This window comes from Schistocerca americana, chromosome 1 (genome assembly GCF_021461395.2).
Source record: "Schistocerca americana isolate TAMUIC-IGC-003095 chromosome 1, iqSchAmer2.1, whole genome shotgun sequence".
Lineage (NCBI taxonomy): Eukaryota > Metazoa > Arthropoda > Insecta > Orthoptera > Acrididae > Schistocerca > Schistocerca americana.
The window spans coordinates 1,073,332,673-1,073,355,715 of record NC_060119.1 but is presented as its reverse complement, the minus strand read 5'-3'; the positions used below and the strand labels follow the sequence as shown (position 1 = coordinate 1,073,355,715).

Here is a 23,043-nt window from a genome sequence, read left to right as displayed (position 1 = left end):
TTTGGAATGCAGTGATCAATAAATTGTTATAATTAGATTAAAGTTCAGTCTTGATCACGTTATGTCTGTTTTAATGAGTAACCGGTTTCGGTTTTTTCTATAAAACCATCATCAGACCCATTGGTCCCTTGGGTTGGTAGGTGGAGCTCTCCTTGCTGCTGTGCAGTCAACTGATCAGTTGACTGCACAGCAGCAAGGAGAGCTCCACCTACCAACCCAAGGGACCAATGGGTCTGATGATGGTTTTATAGAAAAAACCGAAACCGGTTACTCATTAAAACAGACATAACGTGATCAAGACTGAACTTTAATCTAATTATACCAAGCGTAATTCATTCCATTTAGCGGGGCGCCAGCAAATGAAGGGAGAAGTAAAGATGACATTACGCCCCCACAGCTCAAGAATCTCTTTCGATCCAAAACCATCAGTACCGTCATCAGCCACCACCTCCAGTTGGTTCCATCCTGTAATCTTCCAGACATCAAGAAAGACCCACTCATCATTTGGAATGATACCTCTCAGTAAGTGCATTGGCAGCCATATCCCTAAGGGGCTCCATCACGTGCTAAGCATTGGAGCTCCCAGCTACCATTAATCCCATCGTCTGCGAATTCGCGGATCTTGCTGGCAGAGAGGCTTTCTGTGAAACTGGGCAAGCGACTGCATCTGGCTCAAAGCCATGCAAATCTAAACGCTGTCAATTCAACTAAACACGTAGCAACAACAATTACAAACATTTTAAATTGGAAGGATCAAACAGATACTGTAATGTTGTGAGCAAGGCGAACCAAAGACTGCGTTTTATTGGCGGAACACTTAGAAAAAATGGCTCTGAGCACTTTGGGACTTAGCTTCTCAGGTCATCAGCCCCCTAGAACTTAGAAATACAGGGCTATTACAAATGATTGAAGCGATTTCATAAATTCACTGTAGCTCCATTCACTGACATATGGTCACGACACACTACAGATACGTAGAAAAACTCATAAAATTTTGTTCGGCTGAAGCCGCACTTCAGGTTTCTGCCACCAGAGCGTTCGAGAGCGCAGTGAGACAAAATGGCGACAGGAGCCGAGAAAGCGTATGTCGTGCTTGAAATGCACTCACATCAGTCAGTCATAACAGTGCAACGACACTTCAGGACGAACTTCAACAAAGATCCACCAACTGCTAACTCCATTCGGTGATGGTATGCGCAGTTTAAAGCTTCTGGATGCCTCTGTAAGGGGAAATCAACGGGTCGGCCTGCAGTGAGCGAAGAAATGGTTGAACGCGTGCGGGCAAGTTTCACGCGTAGCCCGCGGAAGTCGACGGATAAAGCAAGCAGGCAGCTAAACGTACCACAGCCGACGGTTTGGAAAATCTTACGGAAAAGGCTAAAGCAGAAGCCTTACCGTTTACAATTGCTACAAGCCCTGACACCCGATGACAAAGTCAAACGCTTTGAATTTTCGGGGCGGTTGCAACAGCTCATGGAAGAGGATGCGTTCAGTGCGAAACTTGTTTTCAGTGATGATGCAACATTTTTTCTTAATGGTGAAGTGAACAGACACAATGTGCGAATCTGGGCGGTAGAGAATCCTCACGCATTCGTGCAGCAAATTCGCAATTCACCCAAAGTTAACGCGTTTTGTGCAATCTCACGGCATAAAGTTTACGGCCCCTTTTTCTTCTGCGAAAAAAACGTTACAGGACACGTGTATCTGGACATACTGGGAAATTGGCTCATGCCACAACTGGAGACCGACAGCGCCGACTTCGTCTTTCAACAGGATGGTGCTCCACCGCACTTCCATCATGATGTTCGGCATTTCTTAAACAGGAGATTCGAAAACCGATGGATCGGTCATGGTGGAGATCATGATCAGCAATTCATGCCATGGGCTCCACACTCTCCCGACTTAACCCCATGCGATTTCTTTCTGTGGGGTTATGTGAAAGATTCAGTGTTTAAACCCCCTCTACCAAGAAACGTGCCAGAGCTGCGAGCTCGCATCAACGATGCTTTCGAACTCATTGATGGGGACATGCTGCGCCAAGTGTGGGAGGAACTTGATTATCGGCTTGATGTCTGCCGAATCACTAAAGGGGCACATATCGAACATTTGTGAATGCCTAAAAAACTTTTTGAGTTTTTGTATGTGTGTGCAAAGCATTGTGAAAATATCTCAAATAATAAAGTTATTGTAGAGACGTGAAATCGCTTCAATCATTTGTAATAACCCTGTACTTAAGCCTAACTAACCTAAGGACATCACACACACCCATGCCCGAGGCAGGATTCGAACCTGCGACCGTAGCTGTCGCGCGGTTCCAGTCTGTAGCGCCTAGAACCGCTCGGCCACCTCGGCCGGCAACACTTAGAAGATGCAACAAATCCACTAAAGAGACTGCCTAAACTACGCTAGTCCGTTCTCTGCTAGAATAGTAATGTGTAGTATGGGATTCTTACTACACAGGATTGAATGAGGGCATCTAAAAAGTTCAAATACGAGCAGCTCGTTTCTTATAAGCGCGAAATAGGGGTGAGTCTCGTGAATTTGGTACGCGAGTTGGTTGGCAACCATTAAAACAAAGACTTTTTCGTTGCGGTGAGATCTTTTTGCGTAATTTCAATCCCCAACTTTCTCCTCCGAATGCGAAAATATTTTGTCAGCGTCCACCTACATAGGGAGATTTGATCACCGTAATAAAATAACAGAAATGAGAGTTCGCACGGAAAGATTTAAGTGTTTATTTTACCTGCGCGCTGTTAGGCGGAGAAAGGTGGAGAAATAGTGTGAAAGTGGTTCGATGAACCGTCTTCCACGCATTCAAGTTTGAACTGCACAGAGTAGTCACGTAGCTGTAGAAGAATCATAACCGAGACTTCCCGGAGGTTTTCCTTGGTTGTAAGGCAAATGTAGGAATTGGTAAACCCTTCCTGAATATTCGCCGTTGGGATTCCCCTTCCCTGTATCAGATTGCCTGGTATTTGGCCCCCTCTCCACCTTCAGGTAGTAAATAGAAAGTATAAAAAAGTCTTCCATAATACGTAACAGCATGAAAATTCAGCATCTGTAGAGATTGCATGCACATTTGCAAAAACTGTGTTCTACATAATATTCTTTGTTTCTTGACAGTGTTGTTTGTTTTACCTTTAAGTTTCAATTTCCTACATCAACTGCTCCTAAAGATCGGAAAAAGCACGAAACATGTAGTACAATAATAAACTAATTATCATCAAGTAGCTGGCGGCAATAACAGATAATTTGTTATTACAATGAATTTTTTGATAGTCACAGATTAGCAAGATTAACGTTAAGAAGCCATAACAGTGAACTTTATGAAGGTTCAGTGAAGCTCTTACGGTAATTAGGCCAAAGCACGAAAACAGATATTATGTTCGTGAATGAAAGCCAAATAACTAGGGAAGTTGCATTAGAATTTGAAAATAATGTTATTACGCATCCGTAGAAAGCAAGAGCGGTTTGGTGAGAAAATTACCGTAGTGTACGGTAACGTGCAGCAAAAATACAATAGAACTATATCGAGGAGTGAAGTGCTAAATTGTAAGCAGTGTACAAACCAAATAATGTAGCTATCTTTCAGAAAGCCTCCACAAACAATTGAACATTCAGAATGAATAACAAATTTAATACTTTATTGATTATCAGCAGCTCATTTACATTTTACTTCGTATCAAAGCAACTGACAGTGAGTCAGAACGATCGTGAAACATCGTAAACAGAAACGAAAGGAAAAAATAATCGGAAATTGTTGCAGTTGTCCTTAGACTTTTTTTTTGGCTCTTTCATAAACAGCGAAGACACGTAGCACTGAATATTTGAAAACACTGAAGCTAATACAGCAGAATGTAGCTGTGTGGTTTATGTTTTCTGACTCTAATAATTTACTGCCAATCTGTGAGATGCCGAACTGCTGTGTGTTTCCGTGAAGTACACCACTATGAACCGGCTAGCTCTCGCGGTCCCATGGTGTAATGGTTAGCACTCTGGACTTTGAATCCAGCGATCCGAGTTCAAATCTCGGTGGGACCTAATATTTTTAAGTTGTGTTAATTATCGTACTCGGCTCTGTATGTGACGTGGATGACGATTTCTGGATTATGTCAGCAGTTACATGAGACATATTATATTATTCGACTATTGCTCGTATTGCCGCAGCACTGGATTGGCAACTTTATCAGCATGCATGTTGCTGAGCTGTATTGCTCTTGTAAAGAGAGACGAACATTTTCCAATGTAGGAAGTAACGACGATTTTCTCCGTTTCAAGATTTATACGGGCATTCTGCAAACTGACAGCGGCTATGCATCTGACTTAACAATTATTACAACTGTTCTTGACTGACTTTTGACTCTTACTATAATCTGTACAGGGATAGAGCAATTAAATGGCTAATTCTTAAATGGACAGGGGAGTTACAGCGTGTTGTGTTTTTAAGGGGGATGATGGAGACAGTTTGGTAGTTTTCCCCATGTGACTACTACTTAGGATCATCGATAGTTTTACCTGACACAGATGCATTTGATAATAAAGTAAAATGTGAAATATTGCAATAATAGTAATATGTTTACATCAGTACTTAGTATACTGTTTTAGTGTAACTTCTAAGAAATCGCAAATGTCGGAAAACTTGAGAACTTGTATTATGCACTTAATTTAAGAGCTATGGTAGTAATAAACTCTCATAACTTTAACAATGTCGTAACTGACACAATATAAAATCGAATTGTGAACTCACCTTTCTCAGTATTTCATTTAGCTATTTCACTTCGAGTATGGTCACAAGCCTGAAACTGGCGCTACGTGAGCCGGCAAAAATCGTGAATACTGTTTCTTTCAGTTGTTTCCATCTATGTTCAGAAAGTAAGTCTTTTTTTAATTTTCTTTCCCTTTCTGCTTTCCGTTGCTTAGCTTCGTGTGGTTTGTCGGTTGTACTTGTATTGAACTGGGACCTAGAAACGACGAAGAGACTTCGTCCCCGCCGTAGCCCTCAGTGGTTCACAAGCCCACAACAGGCTACAGCAGTCCACTCACCCCACCGCCGCCCCACACCGAACCCAGGGTTATTGTGCTGTTCGGCCCCCAGTGGAGGCCTCACCCCCCCCCCCCCCCTCTCCGCGGGAACGTCAGACCAGACGAGTAACCCCAAATGTTTGCGTGGTAGACTAATTATGGTGTACGCGTACGCGGAGACAGTGTTTGCGCAGTAATCGCCGACATAGTGTAACTGAGGCGGAATAAGGGAAACCAGCCCGCATTCGCCGAGGCAAATGGAAAACCGCTTTTATCCATAGACTAGCTGGCACACCGGACGGCGGATTCGTGCCGGAGAGCAGTGCGGTAGACCGCACGGCTAACCGGGCGGGTTCGGTTCTACTTACAAAGTGTGTCGGATTTTTTGTTGACAGGATGATGTGCGCCTTTACCTGTGTAGAATTTTACCGGGCAGGTTGTAAGCCAATCTACGTGGACATGCACTCATTCAAGCAACTGAAAAGCAATCTGTCGTAAAAGTACCTTATAATTCCTAAACGTTCTTGTCATTTTCGAAACATTCGTTTTCATGCTATTTTATTCACTAAAATTCAGCTGTGAAGTTTGGAAACTGATGTACAGGGTGTGTGAGACAAGCTGTTCATCTCAAATTTCCTACATAGTTTAAGATATAGTATTTCTGTTTTCGTTCAGATGAGGTTGTGAAAAGCTTCACACGAAATACTGCTGTGTTAATTACATGTATATCGATATCAACTTCACTTTTACAAATAGAAATATAGTAATTTTTGTTCTAAACTAAGAAATACGAATTCAAAGTTTCACTTTTCAAAATGCGATTAGCAGTACTGGAGAAATTACAATACTTAGAGCTTAAGAGTTATTGCTTGGAACATGAAACCGATTGCTGTGTTACGCGGAAGCTCGTGATTTCATATCCAATCAGCAACACATCGTCGGATAAGGAGGAAAGAAGATAGTTGCTCTGACGTGATACCAGCATAAAACAGTAACATAAGAAATACAGCTTTCATTCTGCCTGTGTCGTTCACACGTGTAGAAAAAAAAATACTGGAAGGGCATTGAAATATTACGCATACGGTAAACCTGAAACGAGCAGAGCGAACGAAATGGACGTTCTGGCAGCTGTTGTTCATAATCCAAATGCTGATCATGAACGCGGAAACACACATGACTAAGATTCAAAATCGTTAAGAAGTCTTAAGAATCTATGTAGAACAAAACTATGACTCACGACTGCAGATCTACTACGGCTGTAGCAGCGATAATCAGCTTTCCCGTATGCCGTAGCTGAGGTCATAGATATACGCACCACATTTAAAATTTATGGTTGTCTTGCTCTCCCACTTTCTCATTCCTGTTAACAACAACAAAATCGAATGCCTCAACGTATACACGCCTGTTTTCGAAATGAAGAGAAATAAAACTGTTTCACTGCTCATATTACGTGACTTGGCTAATTCTGGAAATTGTGACTGCAGTGCTTCCTTCCAGTCCATCCACCATACCGTTACTGACTCCCTTTCCAGTAACTAAGTGAGGCTATACAAAGGGTCACGTAACCTGTTCCACCTAGTTATCCTTCAGCCTGTTACAAACAAACAATATTTATAGCAAAATTGAAACTTTACAGTTTTGAACACGACTGTTATTCAGCAACCATATACTAATTTCGACAAAGGATTAAACAACCAACCGGTTGCGCGTAAACGGTAGGTATATTGACCTAGGTTTCAGTACCTACTAGGGGTGTTTTGATCAGAATAAATGTTGCTAAATTCTATAAAATAATACATAGAAAATGAGGTATGACCCAAAACACATTAACAAAGATGACAATTTTCATGACGCACAAAACTTACTTACGTAAAATTGCATTACACTGTCAAAAGCAAAACATAACGTTCTAGCCTTTGCCACGTGTGCCCAGCTGGGAGTAACATCAGACTGATCGGCCCAGTAGCTTACATTGCTGCCACGAAAACAATACGAGTTGCGTCGCCAATCAGGCGCGGACAATAACATGTGCCCATTTGAAACACTGTAACAGAAATACTTGAAAAAACGACAGTTAATTTTAAAAACAAAATATAAAATATCTTTTTGAAAATACACAGTAGTCAAACAGATTAAGTACAGGGTGATCAAAAAGTCAGTATAAATTTGAAAACTTAACAAACCACGAAATAATGTAGATAGAGAGGTAAAAATTGACACCCAGGTTTGGAATGACATGTGGTTTTATTAGAACAAAAAAAAAAAAAAGTTCACAAAATGTCCGACAGATGGGGCGTGAAAGATCTCTTGCGCGCGTCGTTTGGTGATGATCGTGTGCTCAGCCGCCACTTTCGTCATGCTTGGCCTCCCAGGTCCCCAGACCTCAGTCCGTGCGATTATTGGCTTTGGGGTTACCTGAAGTCGCAAGTGTATCGTGATCGACCGACATCTCTAGGGATGTAGAAAGACAACATCCGACGCCAATGCGTCACCATAACTCCGGACATGCTTTACAGTGCTGTTCACAACATTATTCCTCGACTACAGCTATTGTTGAGGAATGATGGTGGACATATTGAGCATTTCCTGTAAAGAACATCATCTTTGCTTTGTCTTACTTTGTTATGCTAATTATTGCTATTCTGATCAGATGAAGCGCTATCTGTCGGACATTTTTTGAACTTGGATACTTTTTTGGTTCTAATAAAACCCCATGTCATTCCAAGTATGTGTGTCAATTTTTACCTCTCTATCTATCTACATTATTCCGAGATTTATCCAGTTTTCACATTTATACTGACTTTTTGATCACCCTGTATAAAAGAGTCGTCTGGTAGGCTTTACAGAAATTACTATTACGTAAAAGACAGAATGACGTAGAAAAAATTTTACAAACAGCTGTGCAATCTAGATATATTTGCATTAATGTAACTTCTGCAGCACATATCTAAGAGATTAGCAGAAAATAATGTTTCGAAACCAGAATCAGGGAAAATTTACTAAAAATAGAGGAATCAAAATTCCACGAGCAGTGAATTGAAACCACTGAAAAAATTTTTGTTACATAGTTGTAACTGTTCACTGAGGATGAGACCATCGTTCTTAGAAATATGCTTGAAAACCTCTATCTCTTCCAATACATTGGGCCTCTGACCTTCCTTTTGTCTATTTAAAATGGAAATTTCTTCAACGCGATCCGGTTTGTGTCCGGAAGTTAGCAGATGAGTAAATGTGGAATTGTGTACATTAGTGCCTGTTTTTTCCAGCAAATGTTCCTTGTACATGAAACTAGAAGGGCTTCCAGTTTGTCCTATATTATACACGGGATACGTATTGCAAGTGATTTTATACACTCCTGAATTGTGTATCGGAGCAACTGTGGATTCGAGACTGTGGATGAGATTTTTTTTTTTTTTTTTTTTGCAAGTTATTGTTCGTGGAAAAGGCAACTCTGAATTCATATTTTTTAATCAGAAGACGACGAATTTTATACGAAATAGGGCCAGGAAATGGTATCGAGAAAACATTTTTATACTCGTTACTGTCAGGAATAGCACTGCTGCCAAAACTGGCCACTTTAGCGTCAGTTTTAACTTTGAAGATCTTCTCAACTAAGGTGGAATCAAAGCCGTTATTAACTGAAAATAGTTTTTATTGTGATCATTTCTTCATTAAGCTTGTCAGGTGACGAAGGTACAGAGCCTGCACGATGAATGGTTGAATGGAGCTTTCTTATGGGAATGAGGATGCACTGGACTTGCGGGTACAATTTGATCTGTATTAGTGGCTTTTCGAAAAATACTGAAAGAAAGCCTGTCGTTGTCAATAGCAATACTGAGGTCCAAGTAATTAAGCTGTAGGTCGGTATTTTCTGACTCACAAGTAAAGCTAATTTTGTCATGAAGACTATTAAAAATTACAAACAAATCTACATCTACATGATTACTCTGCAATTCACGAATGCTGAATTCCCTCCCGGGAACCACTGTATATGATCAAAATGTCATCTACCTACCGAGCATGAGACAAAATATGAAATAGTAATTTCTGTAAAGCCTAAAGGTTGGCCGTATCATACTTAATATGCTTGACTATTGTGTATTTTTAAAAAGACGTTAAGCTCTCTCTATATTTTGTTTTTACAATAACTGTCTTTTTTAAGAATATTTCTGTTACAATGTTTCAAATGGGCACACGTTATTGTCCGCGCCTGATAGGCGGCGCAACTCTTTTTCGTGGCAGCAATGTAAGCTACTGGGCCGATCAGTCTGATGTTATTTCCAGCTGTGCACACGTGGCAAAGGCTAGAGCGTTATATTTTACTTTTGACAGGAGCAAAACTGCTCCGAATTCTGGCTATTGCTTTTGAGTAATGTACTTTTGCGTAAGTGACCTTTGTGCCTCATGAAAATTGTCATCTTTGTTAATGCGTTTTTAGTCATACCTCATTTCCTATGTATTATTTTATCGGATTTAGCAACATTTATTCTGATGAAGACACCCCTAGTAGGAGTCAAAAACTAGGTAAATGTACCTACCGTTTATGTGCAACAGGTTGGTTGGCTGTTCAATCCAATGTCGAAAAAAAAAAAAAATGAAACTGTTCCACTGTCCTGAATGTAGGTTTGATGGCATCCATTACAAAATATAAGTACTTGAATTCCACAGAGCGAAACACGGTGACCTGCGATACAAGAATGCTATGTGAAGATGCGTGGCTCTGCACTTTGGTACACTTAAGACCAAATAATATGTCCTGCATTCCCTCGATAGATTCCCTTCAGAAAGATGTGCGCTATATTTAATTCAGGTTTTATTCTAAAACTTGTTGCTTTGTAACACGACACAGAGGGATGTTGTAATACAAATAAAAAAAGGCAATACAGATTCATCGGATAGCGCTAGAAAAAAAAGAGTATCATTAAAAATAACACAAAACAAAAATATATCAAATCGCTTCACTAATTCGGCGAGCTTATAAAAAACGTTTCTGTTTTTCATAAACAACTTTCGCACTTATCAACAATAATAGTAAACTCTTGCTTTTGATCATTGTCTGTTGAGTACAAAATAACAACAGTAATTACATATATATTTTTATGTTTGTGCATCTAGATTGTACTTATATCAAAATTAATTACTTTAGTTGTATATAAGAACAGAAATTACGCATTCAAGTAATTTATATTACTTATATGTTTTGTAAGGATATAAAATACACAGTGGTCTAACACTGAACGATGTGCGGTTCTAGTTATGTGCAAACCAACAAACAAAAAAGAAAAAAAGAGAAATCGTCGGCTCCCAGTTTCTCTCACACACATTCATTTAGATTTCTTCCCCTACCAACGCTACCATTTACTACGTTATTTAAGTACTTTACCAAAACTACCGACCCGTAGTACTTGCACAGCGCAACTCTATTTAGCAGCAACCTCCAACAGGCTGGTCCGCCGGCAATAGCAGCCGGTCACATCGCGATACTGTCGTGTGGCTGCAGCAGTGTTGACAGCAACACTACTCTCACCACACGGCACAGCACACAGGGACCAGCACGTGTGGGCGATTATCGTTAGTGGACCCTCGAAATATGCAAAAAGGGCATGTGAAATGGTGGCAGTGTGCGAGCATGTTGGAAACCACATGACAATTCAATACCCTTGTCAACATTTTATCTTTCAGACAAAGACAATCGGGGGGAGTGGTGGGGGTGGTACCCTTATGTGGGGGATGTATTAGTGGGATGGAAGGGAGGCCGTGACGCGCGTCTGTACTGCCTGATAATATCAATCTGTTTGTTTGTTTAATGAAGCTCTCCACCTTCAGCATCACAATGCACCGCGTTCCATCGTTCCTGAATTCTCAGAATTGTTTGAAGAGCACTTCAAAGACATGAGGGTGCCGACGTGGCCCTCCAGTTCACTTAAACTCGATCCAACTGACTACATCTGCGGCGTCACTGAACGATATATTGTTGTCTTGAGTCAAGCCGTAACCAGTATAAGTGATATTTGGACGGCGGCGGCTGAGCACTGATGGATCACTTTGACTCCAGAATTTGTCATGTCTCGTCGACTCCATTTCATAATCCGTTTCCTCAGTCATCACGCTACTACATGTTTCTCTCTAAATCAGCTAGATGTAAGTGAGAAGGTAGTTAAAAGATAACGAGATATTGGGTTGCTCCAGGAGAATTTTCCAGCTGATAATGATACACCAAACGATGAAAGCAGTGTTCCTGAAACAGAATAGGTTCCTGAAGGATTAAGACCAGCCCAACGAAAAATGACAAAACGCCATATAGCAGCCATCAGTAGGAACACTCTACTTATTCCCCAGAAGTTGAAGGAATTAAATTTCACGATAGCCGTAATCCCGTAAAATATCTCCAATCTCTTTTTAGAACAAAAAGAAGTAGCCTCGAAATTTTCACTTTAAGATAAAGTTTGAAACTAAAATCTTTGATTTGGTGCCCTGATTTTATTGCTAGTCGTGGGAGATGTAAAAACTGTGCTATGTATTACATAGAATCAAGAATACTTTCATACTGTTCCCAATATAATGTAATGGAAGAAAAAGCCGTTTATATCAATTCCATTTCTCATGGAGTAATGTTTGTTGATAACTGTGCCATTGTGACCTGACGGGCCTCAAGTCTCATTTTGTAAAAATTAAATTAAGGTAGAGCCGCGCGGGATTAGCCGATCGGTCTAAGGCGCTGCAGTCATGCACTGTGCGGCTGGTCCCGGCGGAGGTTCGAGTCCTCTCTCAGGCATGGGTGTGTGTGTGTGTGTGTGTGTGTGTGTGTGTGTGTGTGTGTGTGTGTGTGTGTGTGTGTTTGTCTTTAGGATAATTTAGGTTAAGTAGTGTGTAAGCTTGGGGACTGATGACCTTAGCAGTTAAGTCTCATAAGATATCATACACATTTAAAAAAAAGTAAGTTAGAAATATACACTGGGATGACAAAAGTAAAGGGATATCTCCCAATCTGACCTTTTGCACGGCGTAGTACAGCTGGTCGATGTTGCATCTACTCAACAAGCTGTTGGAAGCCCTCTGTTGAAATTTTGAACCATGCTGCCTCTTATAAACGTTCAAGGTGTTGCCGGTATAGGACTTTGTGCACGAAAAAACCTCTCGGTTATGTCCCATAAACGTTCGGTGGCATTCATTTCGGACGATATGGGTTGTCAAATCATTCGATAGAACTGTCTACATGTTCTTCAAACCAATCGCGAACAATTGCGGCCCAGTGACATGACACATTGTTATTCATAAAAATTCCATCGCTGTTTGGAAACACGAATTTCAAGAATAGCTACAAATGGGCCTCAAGGAGCCGAACATAAACACTTCCAGTCAATGATCGGCTCAGTTGGACCAGTTCGACCAGAGGACCCTGTCCATTCCCTGTAAACACAGCCCACTTTATTATGGAGAAGCCACCAGCTTGCACAGTGCCTTGTTGACGACTTGGGTCCATGACTTCGTGGGGTCTGTGCAACACTCGAACCCTAATGTCAGCACTAAACAACTGAAATCAGAACTCATCTCAACAGGTTTTCCAGTCGTTTAGGGTCCAAACGAAAAGGACACGAGCTCGGGAGAGACTCTGCAGACAACGTCGTGCTGTTAGCAACGGCACTCGCGTCGGTCGTCTGCTGCCATAGCCCATTAACACCAAATTTCGCCGCACTGTTTTAACGGATACGTTCGTCGAACGTCCCACATTGACTTTTGAGGTTATTTCGCTCAGTGTTGACTTTCTGTTAACAGTGACAACGTTACGCAAACGCCGCCTCTCGGTCGTTAATTGTAGGGCGTCGGCCACCCCGTTGGGAGGTAATGCCTGAAATTTGGTTTGCCCAGCATTGTGGATCTCGGTATATTGAATTCCCTAAAGATTTCCAAAATGGAATGTCTCATAACTCTAACTACCATTCTACGTCCGAAGTCTGTCAATTCCCGTCGTGCGCCCATAATCACGCCGGAAGATTTTTCACGTGCTTCAACTGAGTGACAATGACAGCTACGCCACAGCACTGCACTGCACTTTTGCGCCTTGTGTACACGATACTACCACCATCAATTCCCGTCGTGCGCCCATAATCACGCCGGAAGATTTTTCACGTGCTTCAACAGAGTGACAATGACAGCTACGCCACAGCACTGCACTGCACTTTTGCGCCTTGTGTACACGATACTACCACCAGCATATCGCTGTCCAATGACTTCTATCACCTCAGTGTATACTGTATATTTTTTTGTTTTTCTTTATTCTAAAGCAATTTCGAACGGACTATAATATAAAAATTTGAACATTTCGATGTCAACTAAAAATATTCAGGCCACAAAGCGTTAAGTAAACATACGCATACGGTAAAAGAAGTAGGGGAGGGGGGCTAAACTATGGCTTCGTGGACAATGACTGCTGTTTCTCTTTGGGTTGGTATTCATTTTAATGAATAGATGAAGATACTGAAGAAACAATCTATTTTCAGACATGGACTCCCATGCAGAGCCTCTTCTAACCCGCGTCCATTGAAGGCGGCAGAAGTTTGCGAAAGGAAATTTGTAAAGGGTCTGTATTCGGAAAGGCGCGTAAATTCCAGACGCATTAGCCAACCGTCACCCAGGAATCGCAGCTGTATTGTTTACGGCGGAGCATGCGCCGTGAATCACCCAACTGGCAGCGTAGCCTCCGCGCGACTCTTGTTTCGGGAGAAAATTTATGCTGTTGCATGGTCGTTGTGGCAGCCGTCACGCCGGACAATACTGCAGACGACGTCCAACGATCCATGCTTGTGGCCTGCAAAATCACATTACGGCGTCTCGGGAACAAAGGAACTGTTATGCAGCTTCCATGCGAGAGTAAACGCTTTGCTGTCTGGCTCCTCTTCAGTTTCTGCAGGAATGGACTTGGTAAAGGCGAAGCTTGAAAAATTGTTGCTTTGCCATTTCCGCTGCTTCGCGCCTTTTCCAGATGGCGCCTGAGCAACCCATGTTTCAGTTTTGGCACTCCTAGTTTCTTCCAGCAGCATCCAAAATCATACACTAAAAACGAAGAACAAACCTATCGGAATACTTACTAATGTAACGGCCGAGGGTGTCACAAATATACTACATGTTCCTCCTAAGAAAGTGTCAGATGCCATTTTGTTGGTGTTTTTTTAGAAACACTCAGTTTTACCCTTGTGGTGTGTAGATAGTGTCATCCAAAACATGAGATGATTCATAGGACGACCAGCGTCAGCAGGAATTAGTGTGATGATGATATTTGGTTTGTGGGGGGCTCAACTGCGCGGTCATCAGCGCCCATAAAAAATCCCAATTTTGACATAGTCCAGTTTTTACACAATGCAATCTAGCCACTGTCACGTATGATGATGATGATGAAATAAGGAGGACCCAAACACCCAGTTCCCGGGCAGAGAAGATCACCAAACCGGCCGGGAATCGAACACGGGACCCCGTGATCCAGAGAGGAATCAGTGTATGTCGTAGGGTTTCCATACCAATATTTGCCATGTAGTTCTCTTTTATTCCATTCGCTTACAAGTAGCAATTACACATATCCGTCTGTACGCCATCTTTCTTGCAAAGATTCTCGTTTATGATCCCTTTCACCGTTACACTTTATAAAGTGGACTATCCCGACCTGATACGTTTCTAGTCGGTGAAACGGCTACCTTAAAGAAGATATTTCGGTAACAATCTTTCTGCCACACATACCAAAGGCGATGTACAGAACTGCTTATCAACGAGTACTCCGAAAACACGGCATAACGACAAGTACGCCAACAACATCAGCGAGTGCGTCAGTTTGGTCAAAGACAAACGTAACCCATCCGCAGATTGAGCGGGATAGCGCAGTGGTTAACACACTGAACTCGTATTCGGGAGGGCGACGGCTCAATCCTGTGTCCGGCCATCCTGGCTTAGATTTTCCGTGATTTCCCTAAACCGCTTAAGGCAAACGACGGAATAGTTCCTTCAAAAGGGCACGGCAGCTTTCCTTCAAAAGGGCACGGCCGCTTTCCTTCTCCAACCTCCCCTAATCCGAGCTCCTGCTCCGTCTGTAATGACTTCGTTGTCGACGGGACATTAAACACTAATCTCCTCCTCCTCCAAATACTAAACACTTGCGGCAAAGTGTAGATTGGAATGACAGGATGGCCCGTAAACCTCGGGATTGGGGAACGTAAACGAAACTGTAGGCTACAACAGGCGGAAAAATCGGCTGAGCACGCACTGAGTGATGAGGAACAGTGCATAAAATCAGTCGAAAAAGAAGATCTGTTTGCGGAAATGAGTTAATGTAGCCATCGAAATTTACAAGCATGTTAACAATTTCAGAAATAGGATGGGTGTTGGATTTCTGTTTGAGAGAGAACGACGGCCACAGGTATCAAGTGTGAAGGCATACCGGTAATGGCAGCGGGAAAGTCCAAGGACAACACAACTTCAGCCCACTACGAGCAACGGAGTGTAATTCTTTGAGAGTGCCAGTCACCCGTGCTGCCGAAATATCAGATTATCAAGCAAAACAAAGAAGTCGAAACAGACGTCAATTCCGTTTAATTTCGTAAATTTCATCCCTATAATTGTGATGTTCAGTGTGCTTCGCCTCATGGCACAAGTACGCATCTGCTGCTTGTCTATTATGAATTTCTCCAATGTCTAGTGCATTCTGGATGTTTTAAAGCGTTTTTTTTTTTGTGATGCAAAAAAAGGCAGCTAGAGTTGCACCGAAAACGGATGTTTGTTTATTCGGTGACCGGTTTCGGGCTACGCCCATTCTCAAACCAACCAATGTTATCCAAGTAAGATGTCCGTCAAAATAGCGGTAAATAAAGTGCGTCTGGTCCCAGTCAACATTTTCTAGGCTGTTAAAGCGCAATGCCATCAGTGTAAACATCATTCCAATTCATTTAAAGTTCATTCTACACAGTTGCAAAGATGGTTTGTTAACTAAGAATGCTGGATATAAACCCAATATATCACCGATGTAACATGCTTGAATAATCTATTAGTTCTTAGAATTCAGCTACAGCAACAACCGCAATGTCAAGACGGCATTCCTGCAGTTGGAAGGGGTGTACAAAATTATGGAAACGCCAAAAACACATTATCATGCCTAATAGGGCGTAGGAAAGTCGTTGGAATTCAAAACAACTTCCAGTCATCTCGGAATGGATAAATGCACGTCCAGTATCGTCTTCAAGGGCATCTTATAGCATTCTTCCAGCAAAACAGTGGCAAGTTTACTTAACGATGATGGGGGTGGATAGCGATCTAAGTAGCCTACAAGACTCAATAATTTTGAGATCTGGTAACTGTGGTGGCACTCCTTTAACTTACGATAAGGACAAACACACACCCACGCCCGAGGGAGGACTCGAATCTCCGGCGGGAGGGGCATAAGCCTGTCGTCTTGAGACATATCATTAACCCTGGGGAACAAACGTTGACCCATAGGATGGACCTGTTCTGCCAGAAAGGCCACATGATACCTGGTAGCAATGCGGTCTTGCAGAGTAGCCATTGGGCCTATGGAATACCACAATATGGCTGCACAAATCGTACCAAACTCCCCACCATCTTTCACTCTTCGGACGTACACTATGTGACCAAAAGTATCCGGACACCTGGCTGAAAATGGCGTCCTCCATCGGTAACGCTGCAATTCAATATGGTGTTGGCTCACCCTTAGCCTTGATGACAGCTTCTACTCTCGTAGGCATACGTTCAATCAGGTGTTGGAAGGTTTCTTGGGGAATGGCAGTCCATCCTTCACGGAGTGCCGCACTGAAGAGAGGTATCGACGTCAGACGGCGAGGCCTGGCACGAAGTCGGCGTTCCAGAATATCCCAAAGGTGTTCTACAGAATTCAGGTCAGGACTATGTGCAGGCCAGTCCATTACAGGGATGTTATTTTCGTGTAACCACTCCTCCACAGGCCGTGCATTATGAACAGGTGCTCGATCGTGCTGTAAGATGCAATAGCCATCCCCGAATTGCTCTTGAGCAGTTGGAAGCAAGAAGGTGCTTCAAACTTCAGTGTAGGCCTGTGCTGTGATAGTGCCACGCCAAACAACAAGGGGTGCAAGCCTATCCATGAAAAACACGACCACACTAAAACACCACTGCCTCCGAATATTACTGTTGGCACTGCACACACTGGCAGATGACGTTCACTGGGCATTCGCCATACCTACACCGTGCCATCGGATCGCCACATTGTGTACCGTGATTCCTCACTCCACACAACGTTTTTCCACTATTCAATCGTCCAATGTGTAAGCTCCTTACAACAGCCGAGGCGTCGTTTGGCATTTACCGACGTGATGTGTGGCTTATGAGCAGCCGCTCGACCATGAAATCCAAGTTTTATCACCTCCCGCCTAAGTGTCACAGTACTTGCAGTGCGTCCTGATGCAGTTTGGAAATCCTGTGTGATGTTCTGGATAGATGTCTGCCTATTACACACTCTCTTCAACTGTCGGCGGTCTGTCAGTCAACAGACGAGGTCGGCCTGTACGCTTTTGTGCTGTACGCGTCCCTTCACGTTCCCTCTTCACTACCACATCGGAAACAGTCGACCTAGGGATGTTTAGGGAGTGTGGAAATCTCGCGTACAGACGTATGACACAAGTGACACCCAATCGCCTGACCACGTTCGAAGTCCGTTAGCTCCGCGAAGCGCCCTATTCTATCTCTCACGATGTCTAATGACTACTCAGTTCGCTGATATGAAGTACCTGGCAGTAGCTTGCAGCACAACCTTCCTAATATGAAAAACGTATGTTTATAGGGATGTTCGGATACTTTTGATCACGTAGTGTGAATTTGGCCAGAAAATGGAAACAGTGCGCAACAAGACTCATCCGACTTCCTTCCATTGCCCGTAAGTTTTTCCTGTTACAGGCGTTAGCATAGCTGATGAGTGTTTTTGCAATGCCTGCTCGCCAAGCAATTCCCTGCTTCTGGAGCTTCCTTCGTGTTCTTTTTATGCTGACAGGGTTCACGAGCGCGACATTCAGCTCTGCAGTAACTTCTGCAGTGGTCGTCATCTTATTTTTTGTCAGAGTCCTCTTCAATGAACCGTCTGTCACGGTCACTTAACACACACTTTCGTCTGCATTATGACTTAGCGGATGATGTTTTTCCGCTTTCCCTGTATGCAGTATAAATCTTCTATATGGGCCTTCTGAAACACCAGATTTTTCGGCTTCCTTGTTTACAGACGCATCCACCATAAGAGCACCGATAATTTCTCTTAGGTCCGACATAAGGCATTCACAACCACACAGAATACTGTTATCACCAAGACTCGGACATTGTACAGATGTAGTTTGTAGTCAAATAAAACATCACGGCATGTAGGCTTGGCTAGCATCTGTTTTTTTATGTTCAAGCATGCATTTCTTGCCTCCATATCTTTGTCCAACTCTTGTATCTTCCGGGGATCTCGGCTGAGCCATGCCGAGTATCTTCCACGACGAAGTTGTTCTCGAACTAAATTACACGCGACATCTTTTAGGCATCGTAAGACTTTCGGCACTTAGTTGTAAAAGTAAGCTCCGTTCAGTCACAACATATTAGTTCACTGGCGACAGAAGCTATCCAAACCCGTAGTGAAAGTCACCATAAAACATTCTGAAGCGGCCACGTAGAAATCAAATAGTGTGTGGCATGAAACGCCAAGTCGCATGAAGCCCCCAGGGCAGGGTTATACCCGAATGAGCGAATTTCGCAATGTTTGCAACTATCACTTTATCAGAATACGTATTTATTTTTAAACTATGTACCATTCAGCTATCAACAGGGACCATGTAGGTCATCATAAAGTGTCACATATCATACACTTGTGGTGAGATATGCAAACGATATGCGCGTCTGACGCTAACGTAGACGCCTGACAAAGTTATCGTTCAACGCACTGCCAGTGTGGAAGACATGCATCTCTCTTTATGTATTCAGGCGTTTCCCACCCCTATGAAAATGCACACTAGCATTATATCGAAAGTACTGGAGTATACATAGAAGATGAATGCTGAAATTATAGATCCTGTCATACGATTTAACGTCATAAGACTCACAGCAGTTTATAGCCAAGCATCTTGCAAACATTCCACATTGGCAAAGAACCAGTCTACACCGACAAACAGTATGATTTGATTTTATTTAGTTTGATAATCTATCTGATGTGTGATCCGCATCGTATCAAAAAAAAAGAGGAATGGAATGATTCATATGGCTCTGAGCGCTATGGGACTTAACATCTGAGGTCATCAGTCCCCTAGGACTTAGAACTACTTAAACCTAACTAATTTAAGGATATCACACACATCCATGTACGAGGCAGGATTCGAACCTGCGACCGTAGCGGTCGCGCGGTTCCACACTGAAGCGCCTAGAAACGCTCGGCCACACTGGCCGGCAGAGAACAAAAAGGCAGATGTAGAAGGCTACCACAAATGCATTTGGCAGTGTATTTCGCTGTACTATTTCGGAAACGGGTATTGATCGTCTGTACAATTCTTCAGCACTAAATTCTAACACGAACAATAAGATCAGGTTGATAACGGGAGAAGATAATGCAATACGATGAGTACACATAAGCATTATTCAATAGTTTACAGAATAAGTATGACATTAGAGAATCACTGCTTGATGGGCAATAAAGTGCATAATGTGGTAGCTGGAGAAGTCATATAGGTATCGGAAGAGTTGAAATAGTTTTACATTCAAATACGAGGGTCACTCCAAAAGAATGCACAATATTTTTTTAAATCCATCTTTTATTCTACATCTTTGAAAGTTTTACAGTGTGTAGATACATCCTTTTCGTTCCTCCACATAATTTCCATCCCTCTCAAGTGCCTTACGCCATCTTGGAACCAGCCCCTGTACACCCGCACGGTAAAATTCTGGACCAACCTGTTGGAGCCACTGTTTGGCAGAGTCGACAAGTGAGTCATTATCTTCAAACCTTGTTCCACGAAGAGAGTCTTTAAGTTTCCCAAAGAGATGATAGTCACATGGAGCCAGGTCAGGACTGAAAGGCGGGTGTTTCAGTGTTGTCCATCCGAGTTTTGTGGTCACTTCCATGGTTTTTTGACTGACATGTGGTCGTGCATTGTCGTGCAACAGCAAAACATCCTGCTTTTGCCGATGTGGTCGAACACGACTCAGCCGAGCTTGAAGTTCCTTCAGTGTCGTCACATATGCATCAGAATTTATGGTGATTCCACTTGGCAAGATGGCCACAAGCAAGAGTCCTTCGGAATCCAAAAACACCGTAGCCATAACTTTTCCAGCAGAAGGTGTGGTTTTGAATTTTTTTTTCTTGGGTGAATTTGCATGATGCCACTCCATTGATTGCCTCTTCGTCGCTGGTGAAAAATTATGGAGCCATGTTTCATCGCCTGTCACAATTCTTCCAAGAAATTCATCTCCACCATTCTCGTACTGTTCCAAAAGTTTGCTGCATACCGTTTTTCTTGTTTCTTTGTGAGCCACTGTCAACACCCTGGGAACCCACCTGGCACAAACCTTTTTTAACGCCAACACTTTCAGTATTCTGCAAACACTTCCTTCCCCTATCCCAACGTAGCGTGACAATTCGTTCACTGTGATGCGTCTGTCAGCAGTCACCAGTTCGTTAACTCTCTGCACATTGTCTGGTGTGTGTGCAGTACGAGGCCTGCCGCTGCGAGAACAATCCTCAATTTTGCCGTGCCCGCTTTCATCACGTAACCTGCTTGCCCACCGACTAACTGTACTGCGATCGACAACAGCATCTACATACACCTTTTTCAACCTCTTGTGGATGTTTCCCACTGTCTCGTTTTCACAGCACAGGAGTTCTATGACAGCACGTTGCTTCTGACGAACGTCAAGTGTAGCAGCCAACTTGAAGGCATGCTGTGACGGCCCCACTAACGGGAACAGGTGGAACGAAGTTTGAAAACAAGCGGGAAGGATGTATCTACACACTGTAAAACTTTCACACATTCAGAATGAAAACTGTATTTTTACAAAAATAGTGTGCATTTCTTTTGGAGTAACCCTCGTACTTATGCAACGCTGTAGGAACATCAACAGTATTGTTTACTAGTATTCATTGATCAAAATGTCTCGGGATACCTCCCAATATCGTGTCAAACTTCCTTTTGCCCGGCATAGTGCAGCAACCCGACGTGGCATGGACATGACAAGTCGTTGGTAGTCCCCTGCAGAAATACTGAGCCACGCTGTCTCTAAGGTGTCCATAACTGCGAAAGTGTTGCCGGTTCAGGGTTTTGTGCACGAACTCACATCTCAATTATATTCCATAAATGTTTGAAGGGATTCATGTCGGGCGATCTTGTTGGCCAAATCTTTCACTCGAATTGTCCAGAATGTTCTTCAACCGAATCGCGAACAACTGTAGCTCCATGACATGTCGCATTGGATGCCATAAAAAATCCGTCATTGTTTGCCTGCAATTGCTCTTCAAGTAGCAGAACATAACCATTTCCCGTCAACGCTCGATTTAGTTGGACCAGAGGACCCAGTCCATTCCATGTACACAGTCCACACCATTATGGAGCCACCACCAACTTGCACAGTGCCTTGTTGACTACTTCGGCCAATGGCTTCGTGGGGTCTACGCCACACTAACTCTACTAACAGCTCTTACTAACTGAAATCTGGACTCATCTAACCACGCCACGGTTTTCCAGTCGCCCAGGTTCAACTAATACGGTCACGAGCCGTGCGAGGCGCTGCAGGCGATGTCGTGCTGTTAGCAAAAGCACTCCTGTCGGTCGTCTGCTGCCGCAGCACATTAACGACAAATTTTGCGGACTGTCCTAATGGATACGTTCGTCGTACGTTCCAGACTGATTTCTGCGGTTATTTCACACAGTGTTGCTTGTCTGTTAGCACTGAAAACCCTACGCAAAGACCGCTGCTCACGGTCGTTGAAAGTGAAGTGCGTCGGCCACTGCGTTGTCCGTTGTGAGAGGTAATGCCTGAAATTTGGTATTCTCGGGTGCGGCCGTAATCACGTCGGAAACCTTTTCACATGAATCACCTGAGTACAAATGATAGCTCCACGAGGTAACTGCCCTTTTATAACTTGTGCACGCGACGCTACCGCCTACTGTATATGTGCATATCGCTATCCCATGACTTTCGTCACCTCGGTGTATAAATGGGAAGAACTTACGAAAATTAACGCAAAACTAACTACAGCACTATTAAATAATTTAATTTACGAAATGAAATGTTCTTTACAGACAATATTCAGATTGTTCTTCATATTTGAAGGAACAACTTTCAGCATTTCCTATGTATCACTTTTCACTTCTTTCTGTCCCTCTAAAACTAATTTGTGTCCCGTGGATTACGAAATATTGTAAATTTTAACAATGGTTTCGTTTTAATAACATGGTATATTATAAAATTAATGTGTTTCGAAGTAGAAACCATTTGTGACCAATGTTTTCGCGCATCAGTTTGCTGTTATTTATGTGTTTTCAAGAACAAAATTAAGTGTTCGAGAAAAGAAAATTTGTCTAAAACAAACTGTTACTAGGTCAACCACTTTACGTCAAAAACGGAATTGCAATCAATGTGCTAGACAGAAGATGATGGCCCTGCAGGAAAGGTTATGGCCAGTGCGTTCTATGATGAAATACTGATTTACGTTATTGATTAACTGAAAACGGTAAATCTTCAATAAGGAAGACTTCTGAAGTAGTAGAATAAAACAATACGTGAGAAGTCGTTTAGGTTGCAAAAGGGGGAAAAATAGGTCTCCTGAAGTAATGGAAGAGCATTCGGCAATAGGGACTCGCACTTGAAGAATGGATTCTATTCATAGGAGAAAATGGATACTGATCCAAAAGAGGACTACTTCCAAAAATAAGTTCATTTTTATCTTAGGAAACAGTCTTTCACAGGCGAGAGATTTCAATGTTGCCCTCGTATCTTCATGTCCCTGCATCTCTACACTGATAAGCCAAAACA

General features: G+C 42.7%; 1 protein-coding gene and 1 non-coding gene across 2 annotated transcripts in view; both read left to right on the top strand.

The window, feature by feature from the left end:
* LOC124617385 overlaps nucleotides 1–23,043 on the top strand; it is a 1,108,641-nt gene that overhangs the window by 1,010,215 nt on the left and 75,383 nt on the right. The gene's annotated exons all lie outside the window — the stretch shown is intronic.
* Trnaq-uug lies at nucleotides 3,970–4,041 on the top strand. Its single transcript has one exon. It is a non-coding gene; the product is annotated as a tRNA-Gln (tRNA).